The sequence below is a fragment of the Thamnophis sirtalis genome, unplaced genomic scaffold (assembly GCF_051295495.1).
Source record: "Thamnophis sirtalis isolate CommonGarterSnake01/CBP01778 unplaced genomic scaffold, rThaSir2_p1.2 scaffold_6, whole genome shotgun sequence".
Lineage (NCBI taxonomy): Eukaryota > Metazoa > Chordata > Lepidosauria > Squamata > Natricidae > Thamnophis > Thamnophis sirtalis.
Genome location: NW_028261386.1, coordinates 42,853,917 through 42,871,320, shown reverse-complemented (window position 1 = coordinate 42,871,320; position 17,404 = coordinate 42,853,917). Strand labels below are relative to the sequence as shown.

The 17,404-nt window shown below is 39.9% G+C and overlaps 1 long non-coding RNA gene across 2 annotated transcripts in view; it reads left to right on the top strand.

The window, feature by feature from the left end:
* The window catches only part of LOC148044958 (uncharacterized), a 43,274-nt gene that overhangs the window by 24,874 nt on the left and 996 nt on the right, over positions 1 to 17,404 (top strand). The window lies entirely within an intron of this gene.

Sequence of the window (17,404 nt, the reverse complement as noted above, 5' to 3'; positions counted from 1 at the left end):
TGAACAATCACAGTCTAAAATATCTCTACATTGAACTCAGCTTCTTACTGTTACCCAAATTTTAAACAATTTAAATTATTACTGATACTAAGCATAAGCTATCTGGAGTTTCTTAGTCCCATATTTACTTTTTATGTAATCAATCCATTTTTTCCAGTCTCGTTTATATCTCTCGTTTGAATGTTCTTTGAGATATGCTGAGATTTTGGCCATTTCGGCTAAGTTCATAACTTTCAAAGTCCATTCTTGAATTGTAGGTAAATCTTTCTTCTTCCAATACTGCGCCACCAAGAGTCTTGCTGCCGTTATTAAATACAGAACCAAATTAGTCTCTGCTACTGTAAAATCAATACATATACCCAGTAAAAACAACTGGGGGGTAAATTTTATCCTTCTTTTAAAGATGTTTTGCAGGATCCACCATATTTTTATCCAAAATGCCTTGACATCACGACATGTCCACCATATATGAAAATATGTAGCATCACAAGAACCACATCTCCAACATTTAGGTTGAACATTTGGATACATAGAGGCAAGCTTTTTAGGATCTAGGTGCCATCTATAAAACATCTTATAAAAATTTTCTCTCAAGTTTTGTGCTTGTGTAAATTTCACATTTCTTACCCAGATTCTTTCCCATGTTTCAAGCATTATTGGTTCCTCGATATTCTGAGCCCATTTTATCATACAATCCTTAATCAGTTCCGTTTCAGAATCCATCTGTACTAATACATTATATATCCTCTTTATATGCATTGAGCTTTGATCTCTTATTTGTTTAAACAAATTATCCTCAACTTTTACAAAGCCAATTTTTTGATCTGTTTTCCACCTAGCCTGTAGTTGACCATACTGAAACCACGTTTGAACTACCTTCTCTTCTTTAAGTACCTCTAAAGATTTTAGTTCCATCACCCCTCTTTCTGAGATAAGAAGTTGTCTATAGGTGGTTCTATCGTGTTTTTGTTCTACATTCATATTTTCAATTGCATGTCTAGGAATTGCCCACATGGGCACTTTATCATTTAATTTATGTTGATATTTTTTCCAAATCCGCAATAAAGCATTTCTTAAGATGTGATTTTTAAATTTCTTATCCATTTTTTTGTTAAATAACAGGTAAGCATGCCAACCATATAACAAGTCATATCCCTCGATATTCAAAATTCTGTCATTAGTTAGATGAATCCAATCACTAATTGCAGATAATGCCACTGCGTCATAGTATAATTTTAAGTTAGGTAATTTCAATCCTCCTCTTTCACGTGCATCTTGCATTATTTTCATCTTTACCCTCGGCTTCTTTCCTGCCCACACAAATTTGTTGATACCCTTCTGCCATTCTAAAAGATTCGCATCTCTTTTAAGTATTGGTAACATTTGAAAAAGAAATAAAAATTTTGGTAAAATGTTCATTTTTACTGCCGCTATTCTACCCAGCAAGGACAAATGCAGTTTTTCCCACCTTTTCAACTCCAACTGTGTACTATGCCAAAGTGATTCATAATTATACTTGTATAATTTCCCATTTGAGATTAAAATATTAACTCCAAGATATTTAACTTTTTTAACTACCTCACATCTTAGCATCGCCCCCAGTTCTTCCTTCTGTTTGATAGTCATATTTATAGCTATTATTTTGGTTTTTCCTAGATTTATTTTAAATCCCGAGACTTGACCATATTGATTGATCGTATTCAATAATACCCTACTAGATTCCTGCGGTTGTTCCAATATTATAACCAGATCATCCGCAAATGCACGGACTCTATATTCTTGCTGTCTAATTTTAATCCCTTTTAGACCGCCCAGGCCCCGTATCTTATTCAACAGTATTTCCAAAGTTATAATAAACAATAATGGGGACAGAGGACAGCCCTGTCTTGTACCTTTTTCAATTTGAAAGGAGTCTGTCAGACTTCCATTGACAATGATCTGGGCTGTTTGCTGCTGATATATTGCACCAATTGACCGTAAAAAACCATCTCCTATCTGCATTTTTTGCAATGTCTTCAGCAGGAATTGCCAATTAACTCGATCAAAGGCTTTCTCCGCATCCAAAAATATGAATGCGGCCGGGATTTGATTGTTCTTTCCCAGGTATTCTAAAGCGTTGATAATTAATCTAACGTTGTCCTTCATCTGTCTGCCCTGTATAAAACCAGTTTGATCGGTATGTATCAGTTGTTGAATTACCCCCATTAGCCTATTTGCTAATATTTTAGTAAAAATTTTATAATCTACATTGAGTAATGAAATAGGTCTGTAATTTTTTGGTTGGGTAAGGTCTTGGTCTTCTTTGGGTATCAACGATATGAACGCAGTCTTCCACGAAGGAGGCACTTTCCCTCCCGATTGAATTTTATTGAATAGTTCTCTGAGGGGTTCTACCATTTCTAACTGTAGATTTTTATAATAAACAGCTGTTAAACCATCTGTGCCTGGTGCTTTCCCTAACTTTAATTGTTTAATTGCCTGCAAAATTTCCCCAGAGGTTATAGGTTGATTCAGCTTATGCCTATGTTCTTCTCTAACTAGGGGGATTTTCTCTTTATCTAGGTATTTGTCTATATCTCCGTCCTTAATTTTATCCCCTTTATACAACTCTGTAAAAAATTCCCGAAATACCTTTTGAATCTCTTTCTGTTGAAACACTTCCTTCCCTCTGTAACACAATTTGGATACATTTCGAGCTTTCCTTTTTTTTCTAATCTGATAAGCCAACCACCTACCGGGTTTATTTGCATTGCAGAAAGTATTATGTTTAGCATATAATAAACTAGTAGCTACCTGGTCAGAGATCAGCATATCAAACTGAGATTTTAATATAGCAATTGTTTCCCTAATCTTTGTATCTCCTGGATTCAATGTTAATTCTGACTCTTTCCCTTTAATTTCCTCTTCCAATTCTTTTCGTTTTTGCCCTTGTTTGTGTCTATGTATTTTGTTTATATTCATTAATACTCCTCTCATATACGCTTTGCTTGCATCCCATACATATTCCAAAGATGTACCCTTGTTCATATTGAGAACAAAATATTCCGATAGCAATTTTTTACAATCATTAACATACTTTTCATATCTAAATAAGTTTTCATTCAACCTCCAGGACCTTCTTGCCTTCATTTGAACTACTCAAAATTTCTGCTATCGGTTCTCCAGAACCGGTCAGAGCCTGCTGAATACCATCTCTGATCTAAGCATGATGAGATACAGTGTAGTTGTCCAGTTCAGAATTGGTACAGAATGTGGTAGTGTGTTAAATGTGTCTCGAGCAGAACATTCTATAGCTCTGCTTCACAAGCTGAATTGCTTACCAGTCTTTTTTGGGCTGGGTCCAATTCAAGGTGCTGATGTTGACCTTTAAGTCCTTCATGTCATGAGACCAGCTTAGTTGAGGGACTGCCTCTCCTTAATTCCCTCTGCCCTTTCCACCAGATATAGTAGAAAGGGCATGTTACAAGTTCTATTATTTAGGGAACTAAATTTGGTGGCCAAAAGGCAGCAGGCTTTTTCTGCTCTAGTGCACGCATTGTGGAATCTTGTCCCTCAGTGTAATGTTGGCCTCATTACAGTTTTCAATAAGATTATGCCAATAAGCCTAGGAATCCCAGGGGATTGGTGAATATTTAGGTGATTCTATTATTATTATTATTATTAAAACCCCTTTTCTATTATTTCCTTGATTTGCTATTTTTTATAGTATTTAATGTTTTTCATGATGTAGTGTATGTATTTAGGTAGTTTTAGCTTTATTGTACACAACCCACGTTTGGTGAAATTGATGGCTAAATAATATAGATAGATGATAAAAGAATTGATAGTTTAGATATAGATAGATGTGGATAAACTGAAACTATGCTCACAGAATACAACTATTCTTCTAAGACTTCTATTGATAAATCCCATTCATTTTTAGGCAAGGGTATTTGCTTGATTGGTAAGAAATATTCAACCATAGATACATGTGGATTATTACAATATTCCTCATGCATTCAAAATAATACAACACATTCTGGGCCAATTATTAATTATCTTAATGACAAGTTATTATGGGATTGGAAATGTCCTTTATCTGCAGCAAGAATGTTTGCCTGCTGCATAACTGCTACAGCCATTCATAAATCTGTTGAAAGGAGCAATTATAAGGCTACATTTATGCACTTTTGGAGCAAGACGTGTGTATATGCCATAAAGTTGCATATGCATAGCATAGTATATAATTCTTTATTATTGTGTTTCTATTCAAAAGTAAATTTCAACATGTTTAATAAAACTGAATTGAATACCATTCTAAGAGTAGAATATTTGGACATTGGAAATCAAAGTGCCTTTGTAAACTCTGCTTTTGTTTGCCCATGTCAGAAGGCTATTTAAAAGGAGGGGAGAAATAGGCAGAAAAATCCTGTTTCTATCTGCCTTCTTAGAGGATAGCAAATAATTCCAGCCATTCTAGCTGAACTCACAGCCCTTAATCCCTCTTTCTTATTTTAAATTGCCATCCTGCTGTTTGATCTTTGTGCTAAATGAAGGTTTAAGGTTTTTAAGGTTTTATTGGGATTTATATGCCGCCCTTTTCCCTGAGGGGACTCAGGGCGGCTTACAACCACAGGGGAGGGGGGTGCAAGGTCAAAAACAAAACAATATGTGCACAAAGAAAAAATAATAAAACACAACTTTCATTCAGCGATCAAACACTCGGGCGGGTAATTGGAAACCTATCCCCAGGCCTGCTGGGAGAGCCAGATCTTGAGGGCTGCGCGGAAGGTCTGGATAGTGGTGAGGGTACGGATCTCCATGGGGAGCTCGTTCCACAGGGTCGGGGCGGCAACAGAAAAGGCTCTCCTCCGTGTGGTCGCCAGTCGACATTGACTGGCAGATGGAATTCGGAGGAGGCCCAGTCTGTGCGATCTAATTGGTCGATTTAGGGAGGTAATCGGCAGAAGGCGGTCTCTCAAGTACCCAGACCCGCTACCATGGAGTGCTTTAAAGATGGTCATCAGTATCCTGAAGCGCACCCGGAGACCAACAGGCAGCCAATGCAGCTCGCGGAGGACAGGTGTAACGTGGGCGAACCGCGGTGCGCCCACTATCACTCGCGCGGCTGCATTTTGGACTAGCTGCAGTCGCCGGATGCACTTCAGGGGCAACCCCATGTAGAGCCCATTGCAGTATTCCAGTCTAGAGATCACAAGGGCTCGAGTGACTGTTGTGAGAGCCCCCCGGTCTAGGTAGGGCCGCAACTGGCGGACCAGGCGAACCTGGGCAAATGCCCCCCTGGTCACAGCTGACAGCTGGTGATCGAAAGTCAGCTGTGGGTCCAGGAGGACTCCTAAGTTGCGGACCCTATCTGAGGGGTATAAAATTTGACCCCCCAGCCTAAGCGTTGGTATATTAGCCAAATTATTGGGGGGGAAACACAACAGCCACTCGGTCTTATCCGGGTTGAGTACCAGTTTGTTAGCACTCATCCAGTTCCTAACGGCCTCCAAACCCTGGTTCATCACGTCCACCGCTTCATTGAGTTGGCACGGGGCGGACAGATACAATTGCGTATCGTCCGCATATTGATGGTATTTTATCCCGTGCCTCCGAATGATCTCGCCCAGCGGTTTCATGTATATGTTAAATAGTAGGGGGGATAGGACCGAACCCTGAGGTACCCCACATGTTAGGGGCCTCAGGGACGATCTCTGCCCCCCGACCAACACCGACTGCGACCTGTCCGAGAGGTAGGAGGAGAACCACCGCAGAACAGTGCCTCCCACTCCCACCTCCCGCAGTCGTCGCAGAAGGATACCATGGTCGATGGTATCGAAAGCCGCTGAGAGGTCAAGGAGAACCAGGATGGACGCATAGCCTCCATCTCTGGCCCTCCAGAGATCATCGGTCAATGCGACCAAAGCGGTTTCTGTGCTGTAACCAGGTCTGAAGCCGGACTGGAAGGGGTCAAGATAGCTAGCTTCCTCCAAGGCCCGTTGAAGCTGAAAGGCCACCACCTTCTCAACAACCTTCCCGATAAAGGGAAGGTTGGAGACAGGACGAAAGTTGTTTAAGATGGCTGGATCTAACGATGGTTTCTTCAGGAGGGGTCTCACCACCGCCGTTTTAAGTACGGCGGGGAAGTGCCCCTCCCGAAGGGAGGCGGTGACAACCGCCTGGATCCAGCCATGTGTCACCTCCCTGCTGTTAGCCACCAGCCAGGAGGGACACGGGTCCAAAATACAAGTGGAGGCACTTACAGCTCGAATGGCCTTGTCCACATCCCCAGAGGCAACTTCCTGGAACTCAACCCAGAGCTGATGTAACAAGTAATCCTCCTGTGACTCAGCTGGACCTACTGCGGTGGAGTCCAAGTCCGATCGAAACCGAGCTACTTTGTCCGCCAAGAATTGAGCATAATCCTCAGCCCTACCCTGCAAGGGGTCTCCCGCATCCCTCCTATTAAGGAGGGAGCGGGTTATCCTAAACAGGGCGGCTGGGCGCGACTCGGCGGACGCAACCAAGGCAGAAATATAAGATCTTTTTGCGGTTCTTAATGCTCGGACATAGTCCTTGGTGCAGGTAGTTAAAAGTGCTCGGTTCGCCTCGGACCTATCGGACCTCCACTGGTGCTCTAGGCATCTCCTCCGGCGTTTCTTCTCCCGGAGTTCCTCGGTGAACCAGGGAACTCTCCGGGATCCACTGACCCGGAGGGGCCGTAGCGGCGCAATCCGGTCGAGAGACTCCGACGCCGCCGAGTACCAGGCGGCAGCCAGAGTCTCCGCCGAACTGTGGGCGAGAGTATCAGGAATAACCCCAAGCTCCGTCTGGAACCTCAAAGGGTCCATAAGTCGCCTGGGGCGGAACCACCTGGTCGGTTCCTCCTCCCTACGGTGGGGGTATGGCCTCCGGAAGTCAAGCCTCAGTAGGCAATGGTCCGACCACGACAGGGGTATGATCTCATTACCCTTCAGACCAAGATCACACATCCACTGCTCCGAGAGGAATACGAGGTCGAGCATGTGACCCGCTGCGTGGGTTGGGCCCCGAATTACTTGGGTCAAGCCCATGGCTGTCATGGAAGCCATGAACTCCTGCGCCCCGTCAGAGCGTTCACCGAGCGATGGCAAGTTGAAATCCCCCAGAACTATAAGCCTGGGGAACTCAACCGCCAGCTCGGCTACTGACTCGAGGAGCGAGGGGAGGGATGCTGCAACGCAGTTGGGAGGCAGGTACGTTAGCAGCAAACCCACTTGACCCTTGAGGTCCAACTTTATCAGCAGAGACTCACACCCGACAAGCTCCGGAGCAGGGACCCTACGAGGTAACAGAGACTCCCGGATTACAATAGCCACACCGCCACCCCTTCCCTGGGCTCTCGGCTGATGAAGCACCTGAAATCCCTCTGGGCACATCTCTACAAGGGGGACTCCTCCTTCTGTGCCCAGCCAGGTTTCAGTAATACATGCCAGGTCTGCCCTCTCGTCAGTAATTAAGTCCCGGACGAGGGGAGCTTTATGAACAACAGACCTGGCATTTAGCGACAACAGCCTGAGACCAGGGTCCTGACTACTCGCGCCATCTGGTCTTGGAGTGGGACTCCTAGGGCCGGAAGGAGGGATCTCTGAAAGGGGCAGGTTTCATTTTCCAAACACAGCAAGAGAGTTCTAGCCATCTAGGAAAATTAACTTTCCTGGTTCAAGTCCTCAGCCACTCATTAGTTGTTCATATACAGGAGCTGACATTGCCATATTCACTTTTAGATTAAGCAGTTTGATATATTCTCTTCTATAGAAGATCAAATACTGTTTTAAGGTAAAGCTGCCCATAACATTATGTTCCCCCTTCTGCCCCATTTCATGAGCAGAGAAGCGGCTTCACTGAGCCATACATAACCTTTTATCTCTGACAGCTTTGAGTCCTCCTCTGTCATACCAGAGTCATTACCTTTGTTTAGAGACTTAAGACAGGTTAGTAGCTAATAAAGCTCTATCCATCAACATGGGGATAAATTTTAAATATTTGCCGTGCCCTAGATGTAACTGTTCCACTTCAGGTTCTTTTTGCTCCAGTTTTAAACAGTATAGCAGAAAACAAGACAAAATGCCATATACTAGTAGGTCTCTGGGAAATTTTAAATAGATCAGGGAGGTTTCTGAATCCACATAAACAACTCCTCCCTTATGTTCTGCTCAGTGGTGGGTTTCCATTTTTTTTACTACTGGTTCGCTTGTGCGCACGTGCAATGCTTCTCTACATGCACAGAAGCATCTGAGCAGGTGGGCGGAGCCTCCCGCCGCCGCCACTACCAGTTCACCCAATCCGGGCCGAACTGGGAGCAACCTACCTCTAGTTATGCCATATCTCAAATTCTGAGCCAACCTAATTTCCCCCATCCAGATATGTTGGAACTACAATTTCTATAATTTTCAGATGTTTGAATTAAAAGAGCCAAGGTGGCGCAGTGGTTAGGGTGCAGTACTGCAGGCCACTTCAGCTGACTGTTATCTGCAGTTCAGCGGTTCAAATCTCAATGGCTCAAGGTTGACTCAGCCTTCCATCCTTCCGAGGTGGGTGAAATGAGGACCCGGATTGTTGGGGGCAATATGCTGGCTCTGTAAACCGCTTAGAGAGGGCTGAAAGCCCTATGAAGTGGTATATAAGTCTAACTGCTATTGCTATTGCTATTTTTGTTTCCTATTTTAATCCTTATTTGAATTAACTCAGATACAGAGATGCATTAAGTTCGTTCCTCTTTCCATCATGTTTTCATCGCTATAATTCAAGTCCTACTCTGGATCAGAAGCAAAGCATATTTTCTATCAGGACAGCTGAGACATTTAATCAAACTCGTTCACCACTATTTTTACACTGGAAATATATTTAATTTGTATTTATATGTCAGTTTTACTTCTCTTTCTGGATAGGTTTCACCCTACCTAAAGCATCTTACATTCCAAAGGCTATGTAGACCAACTCTGTTTTGGCCATGGCATGCTTTTCAGATTGATCCCATCAATGCATTTGGAGTGCATACAACCATCTTCTAGAAGGCCTGTTCATTTTTCACACAATTATGCATGACTCAAGATTATCCAAGATTAATGGTAATTGCCAGGGTATTTATTAGGTGTGTGGGAAGGAAAGAGCGGATTTTATGCTTTGTTAGAGGATTTGTTCTAAGGCATTTGGAAAATGGGTGAAAATTACTTTTCATATTAGTGAGATTTTGCAGTATAGTGTTCCTTTAGATCTTAGAATGTACTTACCAATTTAGCTTAAAAGGGTATGTGTTATTAATGTCATGTATGTCTCCCTTCTATTAAGTATTTTAAAAAGAGTGGGGGGAAATCCAAATAAATCTTTTAAAATAATGAGGCATTTTATATTGAGTGTGTTAGCAACCCAAAATAAAATGACATAAGATTTTGAGTGCAGCTTTTTGAGGAAGATATGGAATAAATCAACTTGAACTACTAGGCACTCACCAAAGAGGTTTTGCAATATATTAAGAGTCATAATCCTTTTCAATGGCTTCTGATACAGGTGTTGCAGTAGTAAAGTGCAGCTTACCTGAGTCTTTTACTTCCTTTAATTATTTTAAATTATTTTATTAAATTTATAAATGCAATAAAAATAAGAAAAATCAAGCATACATTTGCAGAAGTAACTGTCAATCATTGACCATAACTCATTTAGGGAGAAAATGTATGAGAGAGCTGAATTTGGTGGACAGGATCGGTGAGTGACAAGCAAAACCTTTGGTAGAGGGAAAAGGAACAGGAACTCTTAAGGGTTTTTTTATGTTAAAGAGCTGACAATTGGCTTCTACAACCACTTAAACATGAACAAACACTGCTCTGAATAGCCACCATAAAGAATTCTTAATTTCCTGTTCAAAATAATGTGATATTAAAATGAAATCCATATAATCATTTTTATACTTTAAAACCTACGGCAATTCAAACTATAAGTTGTTCAGTGATGACATAATTACACATTGCTTTTACAAGTCCACTGTAAAAACAGCACAACCTGTTGCTACAAAAATCTTTTGATAAAGACTGGAACAGGTATGATTAAAGAATAGGGGTTTTTTATTTTAATATATATTTCAGCGGACATCTCACTAAAACTAATAGAGCTTACATTGCAACGACATGGTAATATTTGAATATCATTCATTTAAATAGATAACCTTGCTGAAAAAACAAACATCATCATATGTTTCAAATTTCTTTATTAAAAAATATCAGTCACAATATCAAAATACATTTTAAATTTCTTTGACAGATTCAGTATTTTAAGATTAAGTTACTCTGCTGACCCCTTTATGTAAACAAGGAAATCTTAGACATGCTTATTCTAGAGAATTTTTCATTGCATGCAATAACAATTTATTTCCAGATAGGTATTGATAGGTTTATTTCAAATCTAGATTTTCAAATCTAATCTATAATCACAGCATCACATTTTCCTGTTTTATTATTAGCATTTCATTTCTTATGTGATGAAATTTGCTTTGGGGGTTCATAGGTCTTTTTGATCCAGTTATCTAAATGTTCTATGATTAAGCAAAACAACTACATTTCTTATTCCATTGCTTTCATTTGATTTTTCATAGATTAGAATGTGAATGCCAGTTTGTATATACAGGCAGCTTTTACTGACATGAAGTAACAGAAGCTCAGTAATAAATAATAAACAGGTTAATTAAATAAATAGTCTCTGGCTGATAAAGATATATACGAAAGAACAGATATTCTGAACACAGACATGTAACAACTTTATTGTTTTCTTAGGTGCATACACAAATTGAAATATAAGGCAGATATGCAAAACATAATCTTAATGCCGACAACAAATCTGAATGAATGTGACCTAATCTTGGGTAGTTGATGAGCATATGAATAATAGAAGGAGTAGTTTCAGATATGGGTGTATGTCAGAAAGTTATATCAATGTATGAAGGTGAATATGTTGCAGGATCCAATCTGGGTCCGTTACTGATCCTGCGGTTACATCAATGTCATCTAGGTTTCTGTTGTGTGTGTATGAAAGCAGATTTTGATAGATTGGTGACATTTGTGCTTTGGAGAATGATGATAATGGAAGGACCAGTGATGAGCTTTGGGAAAAATTGTGCCACATTCTGAATTAATGTAATGGGGTTGTGGAGAAAGAACTATTCTACTAGTTGACATGAATTGATGAGTGACAAAATCCTGCTCCAAAACTACAGAAAAGTGATTGGCTTCTTCCGAGACTCAGGAATGAATGAGAATGGGGAATGTCTTAGAAATTTTTTTAGTTATTTCAAATAGTAGGATCAATCCATCCTATATAAACATCATCATAAAAATACAGGCAATTCCCCAGGACTATGAAATAAAGGGATAGATCTTAGGAGGAACTAGTTTTCTCTCATACTGCCATGTAGTACAACAGGCTACTTCTGAAATAAGACCTGCCTGATGAAAGCAAGTTAAAGTAACCTTCCAGAAGTTTTCTTTTTTAAATTAGAATTAATATGAGTTATTATGATTATATTCTGACTTTATTTTGCACAATTAAAGATGCTGCACATAATGAACCTGCCTACTTTTTTTCCTTATAACCTCCACCAACCTTGGGCAAAAGAGAAGACTGGCCTAGAGTGTCACCCAGCTGGGGTTTGTGCCTAAAGGAGGATTAGCACTCACAGGCTCCTGGTTTCTAGTCCAGCACCTTATTACATTATAGCAAACTAGATTTGTTGTTAAATAATGCTATCAGAATATATGTTGTTTTATTTGGGACTTTTATTATTCCATTTCTGAATGTTATTAGTGGATTTATGTTTGTAATGGATGTTTTATTTTTGCATGCTACTAAGAGTCATGAATATTATAGTATAAAAATATATAAATACTTATTTTAAGCATGTCTATTCATGCATACACATGAACAAAGATTGACTAAAAAGTCTTCATGAAATAATTATTTATGATTCACGATGAGATAATTGATAGAATAATGGACATGAAAGAAAAGTAAGGATGCAAAAAAGTTTGTAATGAAATACTTGCAAAAAGAGAAATTAATGCTATAAAATATTATAGACAAATGTCTAACAAAGTGAATGGAAATTGAACATACATCAAGAGAATGTAAAAACTCTGTGGAATTGAATGAAAAGAATCGTGTAACACAGAAATATAGGAACTATGAAAAGTAATGCCTGATGAAATGATGGAGTGAAAGAGGCTATGATTGAGAAATTAACACATAAGAAAATAGTATTAATAGAAAAAAGAGTTGCAAAGATTGTAATCAAGAAGAACAAGGAACAGCTAGAAAAAATGAAAAGAAAATGCAGAGCAATTCTAATGGCTGATTTAGAATGAAATTGAAATGTGGGAATCCTGAAAGAAGAATTTTAGAGAAGTATATGGGAATGACAGCAGTATGTTGAAAGAAAACCCCTCAATGCCCAAGAAAAATGGAACTAATAAACTCTGTGAGAACATGATAAATCTGCAAGTTCTGATGGTATAATTGGAGAAAGATTAAAATATGGATGTACATAGCTTCCATTTTAATTTTTTGTAATTTGCCTAATGCATGTGTGAAAATGCACCTGGGGAAGAAGGACATAATTGTTCTCCAAATTAGGGAAAAGGTAAGAAGTGAATGAACAGCATAAAAATATGTTGAGCTGGTTTGGTCATAAGAATGAATTTCAAAATAAATATATGAAGGAAAAATGAATGGGTCAATGGAAAGGGAAAATTTAAAATGTCATGGTCAGGTAGAGTTGATGAGAACTTTAAAAGTGATTTATAAGGAACAAAGGACAATGCATGAAGTCTAATGATTTTCAGGGGTGTAACAAGAATGATTTGCAAGGGTAGAAAGATAAGAAGAGAAATACTGAATGGTTCTGGTATAAACTATTTAGGTATTTAGGTATTTATTGAGATTTATATGCCGCCCTTTTCCCTGAGGGGACTCAGGGCGGCTTACAACCACAAGGAAGGGGAAGTGCAAGGTCAAAACAAACAATATGTGAACAACAGAAAAATAGTAAAAAACCCAACTTTCATTCAACAATCAAACACTCGGGCGGGTAATTAGGAACCTATCCCCAGGCCTGCTGGGAGAGCCAGATCTTGAGGGCTGCGCGGAAGGTCCGGATAGTGGTGAGGGTGCGGATCTCCATGGGGAGCTCGTTCCACAGGGTCGGGGCAGCAACAGAAAAGGCCCTCCTCCGCGTGGTCGCCAGTCGACATTGACTGGCAGATGGGATTCGGAGGAGGCCCAGTCTGTGCGATCTAATTGGTCGATTTAGGGAGGTAATCGGCAGAAGGCGGTCTCTCAAGTACCCAGATCCACTACCATGGAGTGCTTTAAAGATGGTCATCAATATCCTGAAGCGCACCCGGAGACCAACAGGTAGCCAGTGCAGCTCGCGGAGGATAGGTGTAACGTGGGCGAACCGTGGTGCGCCCACTATCACTCGCGCGGCTGCATTTTGGACTAACTGTAGTCGCCGGATGCACCTCAGGGGCAGCCCCATGTAGAGCCCGTTGCAGTATTCCAGTCTAGAGATCACAAGGGCTCGAGTGACTGTCGTGAGCGCCCCCCTATCTAAGTAGGGCCGCAACTGGCGGACCAGGCGAACCTGGGCAAATGCCCCCCTGGTCACAGCCGACAGCTGGTGATCAAAAGTCAGCTGTGGATCCAGGAGGACTCCTAAGTTGCGGACCCTATCTGAGGGGTATAAAATTTGACCCCCCAGCCTAAGCGTTGGTATATCAGCCAAATTATTGGGGGGGAAACACAACAGCCACTCGGTCTTATCCGGGTTGAGTACCAGTTTGTTAGCACTCATCCAGTTCTTAACGGCCTCCAGACCCTGGTTCATCACGTCCACCGCTTCATTGAGTTGGCACGGGGCGGACAAATACAATTGTGTATCGTCCGCATATTGATGGTATTTTATCCCGTGCCTCCGAATGATCTCGCCCAGCGGTTTCATGTATATGTTAAATAGTAGGGGTGACAGGACCGAACCCTGGGGTACCCCACATGTTAGGGGCCTCAGGGACGATCTCTGCCCCCCAACCAACACCGACTGCGACCTGTCCGAGAGGTAGGAGGAGAACCACCGCAGAACAGTGCCTCCCACTCCCACCTCCCGGAGACGTCGCAGAAGGATACCATGGTCGATGGTATCGAAAGCCGCTGAGAGGTCCAGGAGAACCAGGATGGACGCATAGCCTCCATCTCTGGCCCTCCAGAGATCATCGGTCAATGCGACCAAAGCGGTTTCTGTGCTGTAACCAGGCCTGAAGCCGGACTGGAAGGGGTCAAGATAACTGGCTTCCTCCAAGGCTCGTTGAAGCTGAAAGGCCACCACCTTCTCAACAACCTTCCCAATAAAGGGAAGGTTGGAGACAGGACGAAAGTTATTTAAAATGGCTGGATCTAACGATGGCTTCTTCAGGAGGGGTCTCACCACCGCCGTTTTAAGTACGGCGGGGAAGTGCCCCTCCCGAAGGGAGGCGGTGACAACCGCCTGGATCCTAAATTATTATAATATTGACTTTCCTTAATCCTAAATTATTATAATATTGACTTTCCTTTTTCTTACCACATTGGTTAATTTCTTTGGCTTATTATTTCTTATTCCTCTTCTGCACAAAGTCAGGTCATTATGGCAGCTTTTCAAGTCATATAAATAGTACCACTTAGTAGTACAAGAATATGTTTTTTTTTTTAAAAAAATAAGTTCTACATTTAATATAGAACACATGCTATATTTTACATAGTACAACTTACATTTAGCTAGCAGCTCCTCTTGCGAATCAGAGGAGTTTTATTTTCATTTGTTTAGTCAATAAATTATTTGAAAGGGTGTTTATTCAGATATGTTTCTTTTAATACCATTGCTGGACTTGGAGATAATAAATTTGAATTAACATAGTTGATATGCAACATAATTGATGTAAGTTTTGTGATAATCCAAAATATGTTTATTATATTAAAAGGGGGAAAGGTTTTAGTGCTCATGATTATAAAAACAATCTTAGGGGAAATATAGCTAGATGGTTTGGGGTTTTTTTCTCTAAAAACTGGACGAATACAGTCAATTGCCTTTTTCCACGCAAAATTTAATTTGGACAATTATTCAATATATCAAGTATATATTTGTTTGATTTCCCTAGAGAACTATGTATATTTACTGTCACAATTGTATCTATCCTTCCTCCAAGGCACTCAGGTCTGCGTTATGGCATTATCTATTTTATTCACACAACAGGATCGATAAAAGGAAAATTTCTTTGTACAACAGGTAGTTAAAGCTATGAAATTCATTGCCCTCAACTACAGTAATGGCCATTATTTTTTAATGTTTTTAAGGGTGTGAGACAGGCTGAGCAGATAAATATTACCTTCTAAATCCCAAATAACACACTTCAAAATACCAGTTGCTGGGAAACAATAGTCAATGAAGGTTATTGCCTGAAGCTATCCAGTTGCTCATTCTGTGAGACAGAAGAGGGCACAAGATGGGCAGTGGCCTGATCCCCCTAGGACCTTCTAATGTTTTTACCAATCTCTGATTTGAACTGTGAGACAAAAGCCTGCACAAGGCTGTTTAATCATGTCATGGGGCAGGAAGGATCTGAACTCATCAATAACCATCACCCTGGTATTGTATTGTGATATGGGGAAATTCAAGGTATTTTTTACAAGTCTTCATAGTAATGAAGCTTAGTTTGCTGCATGTCATGTTTAGTTCACATAGCAAACCCTCCCTGAAAACATCTATCAACTTGTCAAAGTTCGAAGTTATGTTTCTTGACAGCTCTCTTCAATAATTCATCTTTGGTTCCATTGTATCACTTTGACTTATTGCCATGTAAAAGATACTAGGATTGGAATCCTAGACTCTTTTTTTAAAGGTGAAAAAAATTAGGCCCACAGAAAAATATATCAGAAAAAAAAACCAGAGATGACAGCTTCTCATCTAAGCTGTGAATCTCTAATCTGGAAACTTTACTTACTTTGAATTTTTTAATACAAAGTTACTTGACTTTAAGAAACTTAGATTATTTCCTGAGTTGACAGTAGCACCATAAAGCATCTCATTAAATGCAGTAATGGTTTGACTGCCATGTTCTTCATTCTTCAAATCAATGAAAGGATTTGGAATAATTTTTAACCACTGTTTTATATGAAAATAAATGATAGAGTTTACTTGTATGTTTTTAGTTGAATAAGCTTCTGAGAAAAACTCTATAGTAGTATTTTAAAATGATTTATCTCAGGGCATCTGACATTAAGGAGGATATTTTACATATGATTAAATGGAGGGAAATATAAATACTTTTCAAGAGACTGGGATGAGAAATAGAAATCATTGTTATCATTCCTTTATCTAATTATGTATCTGTTCAAACTTTGTTTTTCTGATATTGTTGATGAAATGTGCAAGACTTGTAACTGAAAAGGATGACAAAAAAGAGCATGTATGCTACTAGCAGTGATATGATATTTTAAAATCTTTTGTGGTCATTATGTGCTTCAAAATATCATGTCAATTTTCAGCAGGAAGATTTTAAATTTGCCTTAGTGTTTGCCTTCAATAGCAGATTTTGGGAGGGAGGATAATTATTTTTCTCAAAAACATTTGTACTATTGCTATAAATCAGGAGTGACAAACTTAGCTACTTTAAGACCTGTGGCCTTCAATTCCCAAAATTCCCCAGCCAAAATGCTGGCTGGGAAATTCTGGGAGTTGAAGCCCACTGATATTAAAGTTGCCAGGGTTGAACACCCCTACTATAAATTGCAACTCATAAAACAAAAAACTACAATCCAAGGAGCTTCACTGGGTCTACTCTTCACTGAGTCTACTCTGAAAATTATCCTTCATTACTGCTAGTACTATTACTGCTACTACCATTACTATTCAATTGTATTCCATCATTCTGATTAATTTTTTCTTCTTAGAAAAGCAGCTTGTCTTCCCCAAATTGAATCAAGATACCCAACTTTCAAGAGTTACATGAAATTTTCATTTCAAAATAAAGAATCACAATTCTCCCTGTAACTCTTAGTGTACGATATCAGTTACGTTGTTCCTTATATTGAAACCAAGACCTGTACATATTGTTTCAGATCCAGACTGAATTACACTTAGAAAAAATTCACTGAAATAAATTGGACAAAATAGTGATAGCTAGCGAATCTCAGTCATTTTCATTGGTTTCTTCTACATACACTTGGATCTGACCAGAATTTTTTTAAATAAATGTATGTGTTTGGGTGAATATGTTTGTTTGTTTGTATCTATGAAGGGAGCAATTTAAGGCTGAAAGAATATATTTGCCGTCCCAACCATTACTTGTTTAGTTCTGGTGGCATCATT